The sequence below is a fragment of the Acanthochromis polyacanthus genome, chromosome 15 (assembly GCF_021347895.1).
Source record: "Acanthochromis polyacanthus isolate Apoly-LR-REF ecotype Palm Island chromosome 15, KAUST_Apoly_ChrSc, whole genome shotgun sequence".
Lineage (NCBI taxonomy): Eukaryota > Metazoa > Chordata > Actinopteri > Pomacentridae > Acanthochromis > Acanthochromis polyacanthus.
Window position 1 is genome coordinate 10,972,177 of NC_067127.1, and position 18,090 is coordinate 10,990,266.

General features: G+C 41.1%; 1 protein-coding gene across 1 annotated transcript in view; it reads right to left on the bottom strand.

Moving 5' to 3' along the window:
* zgc:171482 (zinc finger protein) overlaps nucleotides 1–3,803 on the bottom strand; it is a 58,749-nt gene extending 54,946 nt beyond the window's left edge. Inside the window, exon 1 of the mRNA XM_022190068.2 lies at nucleotides 3,261–3,803. The gene's annotated coding sequence lies outside the window, so the exon portion shown is untranslated. The remainder of the gene's footprint in view (nucleotides 1–3,260) is intronic.
* Between the last annotated feature and the right edge of the window lie 14,287 nt (nucleotides 3,804–18,090).

The following is an 18,090-nucleotide window of genomic DNA, read 5'->3' on the forward strand; positions in this document are numbered from 1 at the left end:
CATCACAGAAACACCCACAAACACACAATAGCATGAATTAAATAGGGCATGACCTTGCACTACCTAGCCTACATACAGAGCCTGTACAAAGTCTGTATTCAGCTTGAACCTGCATCCAGTCCTTGCTGTGTGTGTTTTTGTCGTGGAGTTTGAGAAAGCAAATAACTTATTTGGACAAATACAGAGCAAAAGAATGAATTCTACATCTGATAGGCGTATTTTTCGTTCCTCACTCACTAATGCACCCCCTCTCCTTCCTTTATTCCCTCCCTATCTGGCAGCGGGCCATTTTCCGATCATGGTGATGGAGCAAAAGAAAATTGATTTCTAAAGAGCTCTGTCTGCTAGGCCCGGATATGAAATATGCAGCCAGTTATTAGTCTAACACTGATATTAACATAACACGACAACCGTGTCAAGATATATATTAAAGATGTCTCCCTTGTTTCCTCAGAGGGATACTTGAAATAGGCTAAAAGTGATAATCTGACACTTGTTCAAAGCATAACAAATCATTATCAATATTGCACAATTGAGATGATATCTGCTTTGTTTGAGAAGGAAAAAAAAAAGCTCTTTGGAAAGAAGGCTGGCAATGCGCTGATGCTGCTATGAGACAAACTTCATATCTTGATTGTGCAGGCGGGCGCAGCGGTTGGTTTCCATATTACTTATTATGCAGCTATTAATGAAGGTACACAATGAAAGGTCAAATGGCCCACACACGGATGTAAACAGTCACACACGTGCACACACACATTAACACGGTTGCGGATACACTCGTGCAAAGATATAGCACACAGTCAGCAGAAAGGTCACAGCAAACGACGTGTGAGGAAAAAAAAAGATATTCGAAGAAGATATGCTGCCTGTTGCTATGGAGCACTCCTAGCAGAAAACATACACACAAAGACACACACCTACACATGATGCTCCATCAGTCCTAAAGGAACTACAGCAATCGCTCGCCTGCGAACAAACACTCACGCGCGCCCGTGCACATATACGCACTCGCTCAATCAATCCCTGTCCTATTAAGGAAAGCAAGGAAGCTGCAGCCACTTTTCAAGAGCTTCACGGCTTCAATTATTGCTCTCAGACTCTTCTTGTGTGTGTGACTCAGTGTTTGTGTCTTCCTGTCTGAGTATGCATATGTTTTATCTTTATGTATATAAGGAAAGCGGGCACTTTTCAAGTACAACACCGCTTCTGCGTTTGTTCCTTTAGGACTGGGTAAATTATGCCAGTTGGTTAATCAGATTCTCTCCCCAGAGACACAGAGAAACAGAAACAGGGAGAGTGAAATAGGCTACTGTACTTTTGGATGGCTCAGAGCTGGAGAACGCTGCACTGCATATGCCTGACATTATCAACGTGCAAATTAACTTGCTTTGTTTTTGGGGTGATTTAGGGTATGAACTCTGAAGTTACATACAGACAATTTGAGAAATAAAGGGGTTGCAGTTATATTCATATCAAAACAATGACCTTTATTGTCCTGCCACATAGTGAATGAAACTTAAATGAAACAGGAAATATGTAGGGCTGAAAGAATTTAGAATGAGATACGTACTTGGCAAATGATCGACTTTTTCTGTGATTTTGCACTTTTTATTGCCTCAAATATCTTTAAAATGTTGTTTGGCATTTCATTTTTTGTTTACCATCCACTAGTAATTTCAACTCTAGTTTCGAACTGGCGTTTCTTGGCCGCAGGGACGATGCTTTTTCACGAATTTCACAAAGAAAACAATTGCCAGTTGTTGCTCTTTCCTAGCTCTCAGACACTCTGCTGGCCTGTCTGCTGCAGTGACCTGAAGTACAGTAAAAGCCAGCGCAGGCAGAATCAATGACAGCACAACACTGAAGATCACTTGTGCTGACTCGTGATCAATAACTGTACGTAAACAGAGCAGAAACCTCAGCGCTGGTCAGACGCTTGGGCTGCATGTGGAAAAATAGAACCAGTGCAACTCAGTGGAAAGATAAAGACACAGTGCACAGAGCAGTGAGCGCAGCCTGGGGAGAAGAAAAACTGTCCTTTTCTGAGAACCTGAGAATTGGAATGATGGCTGCATGTGATGACATTGATGAACTCAATTGTCTGAATTCATGGCACTTCATTACAGTGAGTCTGACTGAGTGATATTTGGAAATAGCCTGTACTGTATGTGTCTGTCCTGTTGACAGGCTGCTGAGTGCTTTCAAAAGACCATAAGCTGGTATCATCCTGCAACAGACACCCAGTGCGAGGCTGACTGGACATTCCTCCCAAAGTGACAGATACTTGCAATGAGAGAAGGCTTTGAGAGGGTTGGATGCATCAAAGCAAATCCATTTTATATCTAGCACGTGTCTCATTTCATATCTCTCAAAAAGTCATTATTGAAGGTGGGGCTGAGCTTTGACTTGCAATGTTGTGAGAAGGTTCTACAGCATGAGGAGAAGCCTCTATTTTAAACTAAAGCAGGTTTCCAACTTTCTCTAAATCCACTGAAAAGTCAAACAGACCTAGAATGTTTAGTAAATTATTTTAATAATTGATTGCCGGATCTTAAATCTGCAGCTATTTTGATAATCCATTAATCATGTAAGTCATTTATCCAGCATGATGCTCATCTGTTGTCTGGCTTCACCTTTGTCAGTGGAGGGTTTAGCTGCTCTTCTCTATCTTTGTGTCTCTGTAAACTAATACATGTCTTTGTGATTTACACTCCTGGTCTGACAGCACATTTGAGGACTTCACATTGGGCTCAGGCATCCTCTGATGGACATCTCTCATAGTTTCCTGACATTTTTGTCAAACAAACTTGAAACTGAGAACATAATCCAGATTAACTGCAACGCTAAAACACATTAGTTCAACTCATTGTTGCCAAAATCTTGAGACAGACCTGGAATTAGTAAGTAATAAATAGATGAAAGTGCTGCTTTAAAAGAAAAAACCCTGTAAACTCCAAAGAGGGATGATATAGGTGTTTTATTGAAGCTATAATGCTATGCATCACTAGATGCTGGGAATTAGGAAAAAAACACAAATACTACGCATCAGATTTAACACAAACTTTGCAGAGGTGACTACAAACTACATCTCACTGTCCCAGCAGGAATTCCACAGAAATATCCAGCGATTTAAAAAAAAACTTTCCCTGCTCTGCTTGAAACAGATGATTTAAAAGCCCAATAACAAAGTTAAAGTGGGGTCAGTAAATCGTGATTCCAACTCCACTGTCGGTATTCCCCATCAATCCATCACTCACCTTGCGCAGAGGCAGTGGCTCCTCTCCACGAAACCCACAACCATCCGCCAACTGCCTGTCTCAAATCCTTTAGCGCACCTGTGCGTAAAATCCGTCCAAACTTAACGGGGAGTCAGCGCCGCTCGGTGCGGATATCTTTTCTTTAATTTCTAAACTGCGACGTCCTCGTCCACGAAAGAAAGAAAGAAAGAAAACTGTCGTGATGCTCGTGTCCTCTATCGTCTCCCCTCCAGTCCGTAGTATCGCGGAGAAAACAAGACACGGAGCTCTGCTGATATCATCCACTACTACTCCGAGCGAAAGGCACCGCGGAGGGGAGAAGACAACATCAAAAAGTCAGCTACCCCCGGCGTGAGGGGAGGGGAGAGAGGAGAGGTGAGGAGAGGGGGAGGAAGAGCAGAAGAAAGTGTGGGGCAGCCTTCACCGGGATGAATGAGAGGCAGACAGATCGCGCTCTTGGCTCTCTCGGCGCGTGTGATAGTGAACACTGAATGCTCGATTTGTAGAGCGAGTGAGTGAGTGGGAGCACTGGTCGAGTGAGTTGGTCTCCGCACTGTGCACCCACATGAATATTATCCATCTTACATAAAAAAAAACGAACAGAAAAGACTCCCAGATTCCCTGACATGTAATTATTCTTATACTGATGCAGTGTTTTCACGTCTGAATGCTCTCCAAATTAATGCTCCGATGTCCCACAATCACCTGGTCACCCTCAATTGCACTCTATAACCATCTATAATTTCATTATCATGCAGAGGTTATACTATTACTGTCAGGATGGGAGGTAGTGTGTCACTGATGATTAAGATAGTTTCCAAGCATGGGGTCTTGTCCGTTCAAAAACATACAACTAAAAGAATTTAATAAGAAAGGGGCATTTCTGCTTCACCGAATCCCCAGTTTTTCTCCAATCTTTGTTGTTTTCTTGTATTAGACAGAAAACTGTGACCTCTTCGAACCCCTAAAATAAAACGGACCAGGAGGAAAATATCACTTTAGTGCTTTCAGCCCACAGAAGACGGGTGATAAGCTGCAAGCTTTTAGAACATAAGTTACAGGCTTGGCCTTTGAATAAGCTCTTTCCTCGGTCACGGGAGGTGTAGTGACTCTCTGTACCATTTTCCCAGCAGACTATTCTTGAACCTTTTCCGAAAATAACTCATTCCTCACTTTTACTAGCTTGGGTCAAAGTGTGTCAAACAGGTTAAGTTCGGTCAAAGACGTGTTAGGAAGAAGTCTTCCTCTGGTGGAAATCAAATTTGAACTTCTGTATGTCAGTTTTGATACTTTATTCAGGATATATCATGAGTGAAATAGGCAGCCGATGCCATGGCAGAGCACCTTGAAACTGCAGTGTAGCACTGACCATCTTAAAAACAAGGGATCAGTCATTTGTGCCATTATTTTCTTCAGAGTTCCTTTAAACAGATGCAAGGCTTAATTATTCAAATATTAGAATTTGCCAATGGGTAACAAAGAGTAGTGTTACTGAGTTTGAGAAGAATCATAGGTGAGCTTGACTAAGGAGGGGTGCATGGAGAGAGAGACTTCATAGATCTTCACATTATAAAGAAAGCAACACTGTTGACTTACATTTTGCCTTATACACTGGATGCAGATTGTAGGTATGAGCCTGCCATTAGCCTTCTATGTTACCATTTTCAAGCCCCCTTCAATACGAGGAACCACTACGACATTGCTTGGACAGCAACCTAAATCCTGAAAGTTTCAAGTTTGCAATAAAGTATAAAGCAACAGTATCTTTTTTTTCTGTGAAATATCCATTTTAATGACATCACTTACCTCCATGCGTGCACATTTTTCACCAAAACAATTCATGCATCCCTGTTTTGAGTCACACCATACATGCGTTATTTTCTTTGCCTGGCAAACTATGGTTTTGGTTTGAAGAAATACAAACACATCAGAATTTTCCCCATAGCAGAGTGATAATGAGGAGCAATCAGACCATTCTACACAGCGCTGTGTCAGAGCTAAGGAATGGTCTGGCTTTGCAAGACTGCAGCTAAGCCATTTTAAGGTAGGGAGGTATTTATTTTCAGGGACAAAACTTCTAATAATATCATTTCATTACACAAACTTGAGTTATGAGGAGTAAAGTCAGTGCCCAGAGAAGGACTTAAGACCTTGTTAATTTACTGATTGGTCCATTGTGAATGCCTTTTGTGTTATTTTTCAGGAGAAAACAAAGTGTTTTGAAGACATCCAAGTGGTTTCAAGAAACTTGTGGTGACAATTTTTCACTAATGGGGCTTTTTATTGACTTAATGACAAATGTGTTAAATTCATTTCTGGTTTTAGGACAAAAATAATGATTAATAACATCAATCATTATTTGCAGCCCTACTCTAATATGACAGACAAACACAGACTTTCTGGAACACTATTTAGTTGAAACTGGCAGATTCTATAAATGATCTCAGAAGAACCAACTGCTGTGAATGAACTCATACTTCAGGAATTATGTTAAAGCGGAACTTGAATAAACAAAGTATTGTCTTTGAATTGTAATCACACCAAGACAACATTACACAGCGTGAATCACAGTCCAACTCACAGAAACCCCATATTTGGTGCCAGAGTGTTTTGCACGGCCAACAATAACCACCATTGATCTATCAAAATGGCATTAATTCACTGTGGCCTGCAAACAGTTCCCGGAGCAATCACACGCACCAAATTTAGAGCTTAGCTGAAAAGAATGACATTGCTATGCCCCTTTTAATAATTTTTTTTGTTCGATTATCCCGAGTCTTTTTGAAATGCCACATTTTCTTGCTGGTGTATGGATGCGTATTCATTCCGGCAGAATGGGCACCTATTACACGCTTTCAGAGGCTGTGACAGCAGCCCTCAGTGAGGAAGCCAAACACTTCACAGCTCAGACAATGTACTCGGGCAGACGCACGCACGTACACACACACACAGGCGTGCACTCATAGATTCAAATGCACACAAGCCCACTGACACAATGCACATCGACGAGATGAAAGGGCCAATTTATCAAACCACCAACCAAGGCAGGCCTGAGGACGTATAGTGCCAGCATCGGTCTGCAGAAAGTGGGCAGGATGTGCCTGTGTGTGTAACTCTATGTGACTTTTCTGTTTCTTTTTTTGCCTCATCGGTAAAGTCGCCTCTCCTAACATAACATGCACTTTTACCTTTGGCTGATTTTCCCAAGTAGAATGCATCACCTGCTGATGCCAACTGAAGTAGCTGCGTGAGAGGAGAGTTTATAGTTCTTTTGACTGTCAGACACTTTGGAGTAAAGAAGCTAAAGTGTTAATTCGTCAGGAAGAAATGGGGAGCTAAAGAGAGGGAAGGAGAGATGATATTGGGGTCCGTCCCATGTTATTTCTCATTAAACTGCTAGATCGATGTTCATTCTCAGAGCTTTGCAGCATTTACAAGCCCAGACTAATCCACTATTAGAGGGCTGCACGGCAGAGAAAGCACAGTGCAGGGCTTGAAAAGAGTGTACGAATGGAAAAATGAGCAGTGTGAAAATGTGTCTGACATCTGTACGTATTCTTTCTGAACATCTTGCAGGGTTTGCACAGCGCATTGTCGTGCAAGGACATCCTCCCTGCTTGGCATTGATCGGATGTGGGATGCTGTGCAGTTTCGATTGTCTTGTAAAGGTGAGTGGGAGAGATAGAGGCAGACACAAAGAGGAATAATTTAATTGAGAAGTTGATATTTGACAGTGACAAATGTGCTGTGTGAGCCAGTACTGAGATACTTAATGATAATGAGGACATTTTTATTCCCTTTGGGCATTTTTTTTTCACTCTTCACTCATTTTGATTTTATTGTACTTTAGTAGATGATTCATTTGAATAATTATGTTGCCAAGATTTTCTATCAGAAATGATCTCTGTGCAGGCTCAGTGAATAACTTAAGTACAGAACAGAAGTGTAAATGTTCCAGGCTCACACATGTGAAAAGAGAAAAAGTTCTTGAGGGTGCACTGAATTATTAATACAACACAAAGTATACTGCAGCGCCTCTCAAAATGAGCATAAAATATACGACTTATGATTAAATATTAGTAAGGAAAATGAAAACATTCCTTTCAAAACTGCCCTTCCAACTCGTGCAAGAAAGGTAGACTTCTATCTACTCTTCTACAGTTGAAACTTTGTCTTCGGAAAGCCACATAGAAATAGATACAACAAGGACAAAGAGAAATCAGCAGAGATTAAATTGATACACCAGATTGTATTTCCACTCATCCGCTAGCTCCCAGGCTGAGGCAGTGTTTATATTTAGACGTGAATGAGTGTGTTCATGAGCGAGGGAGAACATTTTAAACATTAGTCCGCTGATTTTGTGATGTCGTCTTCAGTGCGGTGCATCTGTTGGGTTTTGGCTGCAACGATACTGGCCCGGTCTGCTTGATACCGCTCCAAGGTCCGGGGGCAGCCTGCCGGCGCTGCCAGTTGGTGGCAAGCCCGAACGGGGTGGATTGCCTATTATAGCTGGAAAAAGAGAAAGAAAGAAGGCTGGCTCCAAGAATCATAGTCCCCAATGTATTTGCAAAACCGATATGCCTGTTTGTCCACCACGGGTCAGAGACACAGAAACACATGGACTACCGGGACATGTGAGGATGTAATGAGTGAGGTGAGCGGAGAACCATGATGATACTGACAAATATGGGTGCAATGTTCTCTCCAATAAAGTGTTTATTGGTAACAGGTGAGAGGAAATCCAGAGAGAGAGAGAGATTTAATTTCAGGAGCATCAGCAACTCTAACGCTTACAGCTCAGATCACTTACAAACAGCCATATATAGAGACAGCTGACACTGAGTGTACAGAGAGAGCTAAATCAAAATTAAAGCTATCTTGTCACCACTAAGAACACCGGGCGAGGAGGAGTACAGAGGGATAATTGACATCTACAGCGTCGATACTAATTCCTCCCAGTGATTAATGTCTTCTTTTCTTTATTATCTACAACTACACTGGAAAAAATGCCCCTCTCAACACAAGAACAAAAAACTTAGTTTGAGGAACTTTTCCCTTGAAATAAGTGAAAAAAAAATCTGTCAATAGAACAAGTGAAAAACATCTTGGTAAGATTCTTCAAATAAGATATGATATTTAAAAATATTTAGATCATAAAATTAGCTGGGGAAACTTATTTTTAAGCTATATTTTACCAGGATTACCAAGCTTAAGTGTCTTAAAATAAGCCAGACATGCTAAAAATAGCAGTTTTTCACTCAAAAATAGACTTTTGCTTTCATATAACCTCCTAATTTGAGATGTATTAAACATATTTTGAGTTTTCTTGTAAAATACAACTCAAAACAAGTTCACGATTGTTTGACTGAACAAGATGTTTAAGATACATTGTCTTAAAACAAGTCCCTCCATCTTGCTGAAATGTCACTTGTTAAGTGAATTCATTGTAAATCAAGTGGGATGAGACATTTTGACTAAAGACAAATAGACTAAGATCTTGAGTTTTTGCAATGTAGTTCAAGCAACTCAAACCTAAATCCCACCTCTTTCCTCCTGTAGCAAAGACAGCAATAGATTTATATGCCTTGCACCTTATAAAAGCAAACATTTTTCTTCAACATCAGCTGCACTGAAGCAATTTTTTTCAGTCTTTTCTCAAATATTCAGCTTGGAACCTTTTCTTTTTCTCACTGTGACAAGTCAGGAAACCATTGACGAGGCCTGTGTGACCTCAGTGTGGAAATGATTTATGGTGAGGTGACAGACTGATCCATGTCAGCCCCGCTGTACAAACATGATACTTATCACCAGATGTCTGCAGCAGTATTTTTACACTCACTGCGTTTGTAGAATAAATGTGTTATATATGCATTCGATTATGCCATGCCAATGTGTAAAAGAAGACAAATCATGAAGTTGTAAATCAAATCTAATTTGCACGCGACCACAGCTTCAACTAAGATTCAAACACTGCATGTTTTATAACAACATTAAGCTGTAACAGTAGTTAGTTTTATTTTTCTAAACCATTTTTCTATTTCTCCACAAAATAGCATGTGCAAATTTACAGTTACAGCCACTGAAATGCTATGATTAATGTATAATCAATGAGAGGCTGCTTTTGGGGAGTGATGGCTTTTGTTGACCTCCACACATTTTTAATGAATCCTGCTGCGCTGCAAATACTGTCATCCTTTTGCCAATCATCTCATCTGCAGTTAGTAGCTATGGCCATCTAGAGGAAAAATGGACATAATACAGTTTTCATTTGTTCTTTATATCAGAGGTACTTACACCTAATTAGCCTGTGATCCCTTTAAGGATTCCCCTCAGTGTAGATCTAGTTTTGAACTTTGTTACCATGCCCATATGGGGTTTTTTTATATGCCAGTGGACTTATTGTGAGCGTAGTCAGTGGCATGGCTGAGCATTTCCATCATGAAAGTCTTCAAACATAGATTTAGAATTCTTTTGTTTCCTTTGTAACAAATTGAAGGAATCAGACTATCAACCATTTATCTTGCAGGGTGGAGCTTTCTGCATCGTTATTCTTCTTCAGAATCGTTTTTGTTTTGGTGAGACATACAGTATATGACCGAATTAGTGCAATGTCACAGGGTGCCGTATTGGATAAAAGCAACAGCGCACACATTGTGTTTTATGTGTTTAATCATTTATTTTATTTATATTTATGTAACTTTTATTTTACCAGGAAGTCCCTTGATATTAAAAATATCTTTTCCAGCCAGAGAGGGATTTTAAATGGAAACTATGAGTACTTGAAAAGTCTTCTTCTACATCTTATGATGACCAGTACACGACTCTTCTCTCTCAGATACTTACTTTTGAGAGCCCCAATAGGTGATATAATTTAGTAAATTATGAGAAAAAAGCAAAAATTAGGAGCATATTTTTTTTTAAAAACAACATATTTTTGGATATCAGAACACAGTATTTCCTATTATGGTCGTGTTAATCATTTTGCAACCCCTCACATTTATTTCATCATGGGCTTTTGGAGTGGTACTGACCTCCTGGCTAAGAACTGCTGCCTTACAGTGTTTACGCCAGCATGTCTGTCCAACAGCCACGACCAAAAAATGATCTGCCTGACACTGTTTAGACCCCTCTTGGCTTGTTCAAACAGCTTTGACCCATCGCGCCATGAGCTCAGAACCTCTTGGGGTGTCCTGTGGTGTCTATCTTTGGAACACTGGCAGTGAATCCTGTAAATCCTGTGAGTTGCAGGGTGGGGCCTCCATGGATGTTGCTTGTTTTTGAGTCAATGGTGGGAAAGTTGTGGCTGATCGGTGTGAATTTCACTTTTGGATTTGAACAACAAAAACACAAATTACAGTAATATATTGCATAAACGGTGTCTGTTTTGTCATATTAATGTTATTTGATCAACCTAATTATCACTAAGATCATCAAAACATGCTCTTTATTTGGCATAATTGAGTGTAGAGATATGTAGTATATTGAAATACAACTTATCTACCTTTATTCTGCATCTTGAATTCCACTTCAGAACATGGATAGATCAGTCTCAGCTGCTGTAGGATGCATTAGAAGACACAAGATGGCAGTAGAGCACTACTGTTTCACTCCATACTTGCGAGATGAGATCAGAGGAATGATATACGAGGGAGCATGAAAAAGGGAGACACAGAGAGTCAAGTCAAAACCTCAGAGATGTTTTATTATACACAACAGGCTGAGCGCTTCCATTTAAACCTACATTAATTAAATTTATGGCAAATTGAGTTTACACACTGGAATTGAGTTTTCTTTGCTGAAATCACTTTGAGTTGATTTACTCCATCTTTTCCACTTGGTTGCCTGTAATTATATCCAAATGACTCGGTCCTCATTACTGATGTCTCACTGGAATTTAAACACTTGCGCTGACTCGCTGCGCATCTGTCTGCGTTTTGCTGTGCATGTATTCCCAGAAGAATTTAATTATGTTACAGTACATGTGTGCATTTATATTCTCAGTGTATTGCAGTATGTCTTCTTTGCCCTCCTGGTTACTGAGCATGTTTTTTACAGTGTGTTTAGCCAGCTATGCTATTTTGCTCCCTGGCTACCAACCTGGGTGACTCATGAATAAACCCCTCTTGGGCTCTTACTGAGGAGGTGGGGTCATCTTAATCCCCTAAACTCCACTTTCTACCTCATCACATCCAAGACCTCCGCTCTCTGCATCACTCACAAATTTTCCCTTCGCTCAAGCTGATCTTATCTAGATCTCTGTGGTATATTTATGCAGGAATACCGTGCATTTTCCCACAAGCCTCAGATTTAGATGCCCGCTGGCATGCACGTGAACACACATTCGAATTTGTGTATTTGCATGCCACAATATGTGCATAGGCATATTTAGAGTTGACTTTGACTTTACACATTAATCTCTCCGTCATCATTTCCAAACACGCCGAACTGCAAGCTCTACCTAAGCTCTGTGAATTTCCATTCCCTGTGTATCCATGCCGCTCGGAACAATGACATGATCCTCAAATGGCTTTATTCTAAATCCCCAGAAATCCGTAACAACCACCGGCATGAAAGTAAAGCAGGGTAACGCTGTCCAACAGGCCATTACTCCTTTTCTTCTAAACAAAAGGGATTCAGCTTTCCAGCTAACAAGACTGAACTCATGGTCTTGTGGTTGGAACTGAACAAAAACATTTCAGGGACCGAATGCTGCAGGGTCTCTCTGCAGTCACATCCATGTAGCTGTATGGGTGACTGTGAGTGTCCATGTGTGTATATGTGTGTGTGCAGGTTGGTTTCTACATATTTTTCAGGGGGTTTGACCTGCGCTCACCATTTCCTCTCCAGCAGCCACTTATTCCAGTAGATGATGAGATTACAGTGGTGGTTTAAGGTTCTGCCGGTGACTTACACCAAGGCTCCCAGGGATGGAGTGTGTACATTTATATTGTGTGTGTGTGTGTGTGTGTGTGTGTGTGTGTGTGTGTGTGTGTGTGTGTGTGTGTGTGTGTGTGTGTGTGTGTGTGTGTGTGTGTGTGTGTGTGAGAGAGAGAGAGTGTGTCTTCGGGTTTGAGGGGAGGGGGAAGTTGTGTAACCAAAATGAGAACAATGCAGTGAAAAAGTCAACAAATTCTTGTTAGGAAGCCACCCACTTTGCACTCACAGCCAACAACAACAGCAGATTGACCAGAGACTGTATATGCATGTATATACATGTCAACGTGTATACATGCATATAGTCTGACAAATACGGCTGTTAGCAGCAGCATTTAGGCAAAGTGCATCAACAGAATGCAGTGCATATAAAATTATTTTTCCAAACTCATCTCCGCAGAGCACTAGCTGACTTCCTGTTTATAACTTTGTGGCCGAATTCATTTGGACATCGCAATCAAACCATTTAAAGTCCTGAAAATTGTGTCAATAAGCTACATCCACACGATGCTTCCTTTCACATCTGGTGTAGATTTGAATAATTATTTAGCAGGAAAAAGAAAACATGTTTTTGCAGTTAAAGTTTGAAGTTGTTGGACACATTACAATCCACGATACAAAAGGGCCAAAGTGATTTGGAAAAGGTCCAAGATTAAACGAGTTAAAATTGAGATGAATTTTTAAATGTTGGCATTACAGAAATTAAATGTTTAAAAGTGGTTCTTTGTGCATCTCTCAGTAATGCGTAGCTGGATCAGTTATAACAGATGTCAAAAGGAAAGACAGACAGAAGCCCAATGAGTTAATTTACTTTATATGCTTTTGACTTATCTTTTTTTCTATTATGGCTCTGATGAAGATGAAGACTTATTAGTGTCATAACTGTTTGTTTGTACTTTTGGCTGCAAATCTCTCTGCTCTGATGCTGATCATTACTATGTGATGCTTGAGACTAATCTGGCTGCACCTTCTTCTGAATTGAAGGGAAAAATCAGCTTAATAAAGAATGAGCTAATATGCTTTTTGTCATTAATGTTGGTGACTGACACGACATTTTTAGGACAAGAGGGAAAAAGGAGTTGTTGTCAAAACTGTGTCAAATGTTTTTTTGGAACTGTGTAGACTTGGAGTAGAACTTGGGGGAATTATAGAGAATTTCATATGTAGAAGCATCGCACACTAGTTTCTGAAATGAAGTCTGAACTGATGTGAAAATAGAACTTCTGTGCTCAAATCCAGATCTGTTCCAGGTATATTTCTGTCTTTCTTCAAGGCTTCTTCAGTTCTCTTGCATGAGCGATGAAACGTCTTCCAGAACCTAACAAGACAAGTCCAGTTGCTTTCTACTGATGCTCCTAGCTTTACCATGATTTGGATGACTGACAACCTACGCAGACATGTGACCGTATCATTTCTCAGGAGTACCCTGTTCTGCTGTGCAAACTGGAATTTTCAGTGCATACTTCTTAGCTTGTTCCAACAAGTTATCCAAATGGCCAGTTCAGCCTCACCAAACAGAAAATGTAATATTACAGCGCAATTGTTTAAACAGACCGTTTCAGAGAAGTGGAAGTGGTGGCTTGTTAAAGTAATCAAACAGAATTACCTGTGAGGGCTACGCTAACCTCCCTCTGTGTACTTTGTTTCACGTGTGCATGAGTCCATTTGTGTGAGCGTGAGGACTGTTTTTCCGTTAATTCGATATCCATCATTTCCTACATTTTTCTCCTCCGCTTCTAGTGCGCTTTGCCAAGACACTGATTGACAGCTGTGCCAAGGCGGTGCTCTTGGATGTGTGTTTGTGTGCTTGGCTCTTGCTCAATAGGTCAGTGATTTATGTCTCTCAGGTGGACTTAGGGTTCCTGGAGAAAATATCAGATGATACAGGGATTAGTAAAGTCATTTTTATGTATGTGTTCTGCGTCAATGACATCTCTGAGGTGAGTGTGGATGTAAGGTGTCCAGGGGGGAAATGCCCTGCCTTGTCGCTGCTGTACTGTACATCCATCACAGTTGCTGATAAGAAGCTCTTTGCTCAATCATCACATGCGCGCTCTCCCTCTCTAGATGCTGCTGTGTGTCCTGTTGCTTCACATCTGCCCCTCTGAGACTGTTCTCAGTGTTTTACATAACTTAGCAGAAAGCCTTATTTGTCCATCCACTCTGAAGTATCCTCTAACTGTGAGACTACTGTTAAGCAACTTCTGCAAAAAGTTGGTTACATAAAGAAGGGCTTTTCGGATTGTGCCCATTATGCTTTGTTTCCTCATATTTTGTGCCTGTGTGTAGCCATGACAGAGTGGATATGCACTTGTGGGTATGCTGTATATATATAAGCAATGTGTGTGTTCTGGTTTTGCTAATGAAAATGTGGTCTTTACTGACGTGGCATTTGGAACAAGTAGCTTTTGGGAACAAGACGTTTAGTGAGACAGAGACATGTGTCATCAGCCAGGGACAGGGTGGGGAGGAGATTTATGAGGTGCTGAGACTGACACAAGCCTTACTCATGTTGCTAATGCTCATGTAAGGCTGGAGATAAAGAATAATCATAAACACATATAGCCAAGAAGATCCCATGGTACACACATTGCATGCAGGCCAATACATACATACATGCAAATGCAGCTTTCACACACTCACATGTGACCACACAGAAACACACTTTTCCCCCCAAACGCTTCAAGAGAACAGCCTTGCCATTCTTCTGTCTGCAAAACAGTAACACGTTCTAAATTAACAGAGAGGAAAAGGGAGGGTTGAAAAATAGATTCTGCATGTGACATGTGATTAAATTAATAGCTACAGATGGACGTTTAAATTGTTACTGAACTGACCAGAGCATTTAGGGCGCAGATGGAAACATCGCTCTGTGCCGTGTCCTGTGCCTGCAGGCTTTGGGCTCTGGTATCCTGAGCCCAGGTGCTTTAGCTGTTGCGCTGCAGCATGTGTTGACCATGACGGGCTCCACTCTGGCTCGCCTCAGGCTTGGAGGGCTTGGTTAGCTCCAGATGTGGTCTTTAGACTCTGGATGATTAGGCACATAATGGAGGCCCAATTGAACTTGGCCAGTACACGCCCAGGGGCCCCCACTGGGCCAGAAGTGAGGACTGTGAAGAATCATATATTACATAGACATATATATGTATGATTTAGATAGACCGGGGTGTCATTGCTTTTTCATGATGCAATGGGTAGTTCTGCCATGCAAGCGAATTGGTCCGATGGGTGTTTCAGCCGTGCTTTATGTGTCTGTAAAGTGCACTTTATGGATTGTTTTTCAGCTACCTGGTGGTAACCAAGGAACTAGTTAACTTTATTTTGAGCCTTTTCTCTCAGTTTCTGCATTTGTGTGTCCAAAATGGAAAGAAAAATGTACGGGCAGCTCCCCTGTACCGCAGAAGCCGTAAATCTCTTTAAGGTGTTCTTTATCGTCATTCCTGTGCTTTGATGAAGCCGACGTCCTTAAATTCTATGATATTCATGTATATTTAAAGACAGCTGGCATAGGAACTGGAACTTTAGAAAATTGACAAGATTAAGAGACTTTAAACCAAAAGTTTGAAAAGTAGGCCAGATTGGATCAGAGATTATGTCAACTGAAACCTTAGCATTGGCAGAATGTTCTCATACTGCGACATCACAAATTAACTAAATCCCTGAAGACCACAGACATTTTTATTTTCATCCACAGTGCCGAGTTCCATTAATCACAGGTTTATATATGCAATAACAAAGCCACAAAGTCACATGCGGCACGCTTATGTGATGCGTGCACCACAGAAACACTGCACCATGCACATGCACGCGTAAATAAAAGTGCAGCCGCCGCACACATATGCATACAGAGCAGTGCCAACTAAAACAGGGATACATAAAGAAACCTTGGTGAGATTTACTGTTGGACTGTGTGATCTGCATTGAGGAGGGGTTGAGGGGTAGCAGGAGGCTACAGTGTGAGATTGAAAAGTGGAAACTACAGTGGACTTTAGACAAGTCAGGACTACGCTTTCAGTTCTCTTCATGTCCCTCATCAGTGTTTAATTGGCATTTAGCTGCGTCATTAGTGCTGTACGTGTGCGTGTGCGGGAGAGAATGTGTGCACATGACTTTTAAGGTCTGTTTTTGTAAGGAAAAGTTGAAAGTTTAGACCCTTAGTGTGTAGTTTTGGGCCAGTCTTAACTAGAATTTTTGTCACACCTGACAAGCACAGAGGTAAAAATGTGTGTTATGAATATGCCTCACACTGCAACAAATGTCCTCATCATCTGAAATTTCAGTATCAGTCCCTCATGTGCCAGTATTCATGGGCATATGTGCTTGCATGTGTCTGTGTTTAGATGATTTGTAATTGCTCATTACCCGATGCTGACTCATCACATGCTTTGGGCAACCGGACACTCCGAGCTCCTCTCACATTAGGTGACGTAGCATTTAGAGGAAATTAAAGGGAAAATAATACACCAGACTAAACACGCTTTACCTGTGTGTTTGCGTGTGTGTGTGTCAGACTAAACAGCATGCAGAGACAGTAGATGTGGTTTATTTCCAATTTACAAGTAGCCATTCTGTAAACAAACATGAGGAAATATGCAGTTAGAATAATGAGCACATGTGGTTCAGTCACAGCAGTCAGTAGTGAACATCTGCACAACACTGACACCAACTAACTGAGCATTTGTGGTGGATTCAGGCAAGATGTGTGTGGATGAATGCGTGTGTTTATGCATATTTCTAAGCGTGTGTGTTCGTGTGTGGCGAGGCTGACTAAAGTTGAGATGTCGGTGTGTATTTGCACAGACTGCAATGATTCTGCCAGGCTGCTCTCCCATGGAGGCACTACAGTGGCAAAGACACACACACACACACACACACACACACACACACACACACACACACACACACACACACACTGTTGCCCCTGCCACATTAACACTCCCCTCCTCGAAGGACATTATTCTTCATCTCTCTTATTTACTTAGGCCAGTAGCACTGCCATGGCAACCAGCAGTGTTTTGGAGAGTGCTTGTTTAGGGAATGTGTGTCGAGGGACAGATGAACGAACACATGGGACCATATCTGCTCCTGCAAGCACCTGACAGGGGAGGAAGTCAAATGAGGGAGGGGGGGAGACCGAAGGGCATTAAGTCTGCAAGGAGAGGAAAAATACTTTTTCATAGCACCTGACCTTTTATGTACACCTGAAATACTGGCAATGTATGATATACACGAGTTACTATCCTCGTTAGATCCAAATTGGGCCTCATTATCTCTACATTGGCTTACTGTGCAACCAAGAATCAAATTTAAAATCCTTCTTCTCACACACAAAACTCCTAATGATCAAGCTCCATTTTAACTTAAAGACCTTAATGTCTCATATTATCCTTACAGAGCGCTACACTCTGTAGATTTATTTGTGCTTTTTAGAGCTTCCAAATGCAAAATTTCAGGCAGTGCTTTCGGCTATCAGGCTCATCTGCTGGGGAATCTGCTCCTAGTTTGGTGTCTGGAGGTAAATATCCTCTGTATTGTTAAAATTAGTTTTAAAACATTCCTTTTTTGTAATCAAGTTTAAAGTTAGGACTGCTCAGATTATCCTGTACCATCTCTGCTACGGGTCTAGACTGCTGTTGGACTTATGCACTGAGCACCTCTTCGCTTTTCTCTTTCTGTCTATACAGTTATACACCACCATTACAAGTGTCTTTTCTCTTCCATAGTTTTTCTTGTCCTCCCTGCAGTTAACTCTATTTGCAGAGCTACTGCTTTCTGATCTGCAGTTACTCATCTCACCAACTTCTTAGGTGTTTTTTTTCTTCATATGCTTTGTTTGTCTGTGTTATATTTGCCATCCTGTTCTCCTTTCCCTTCACCCTCACCTCAACCGGTTAAG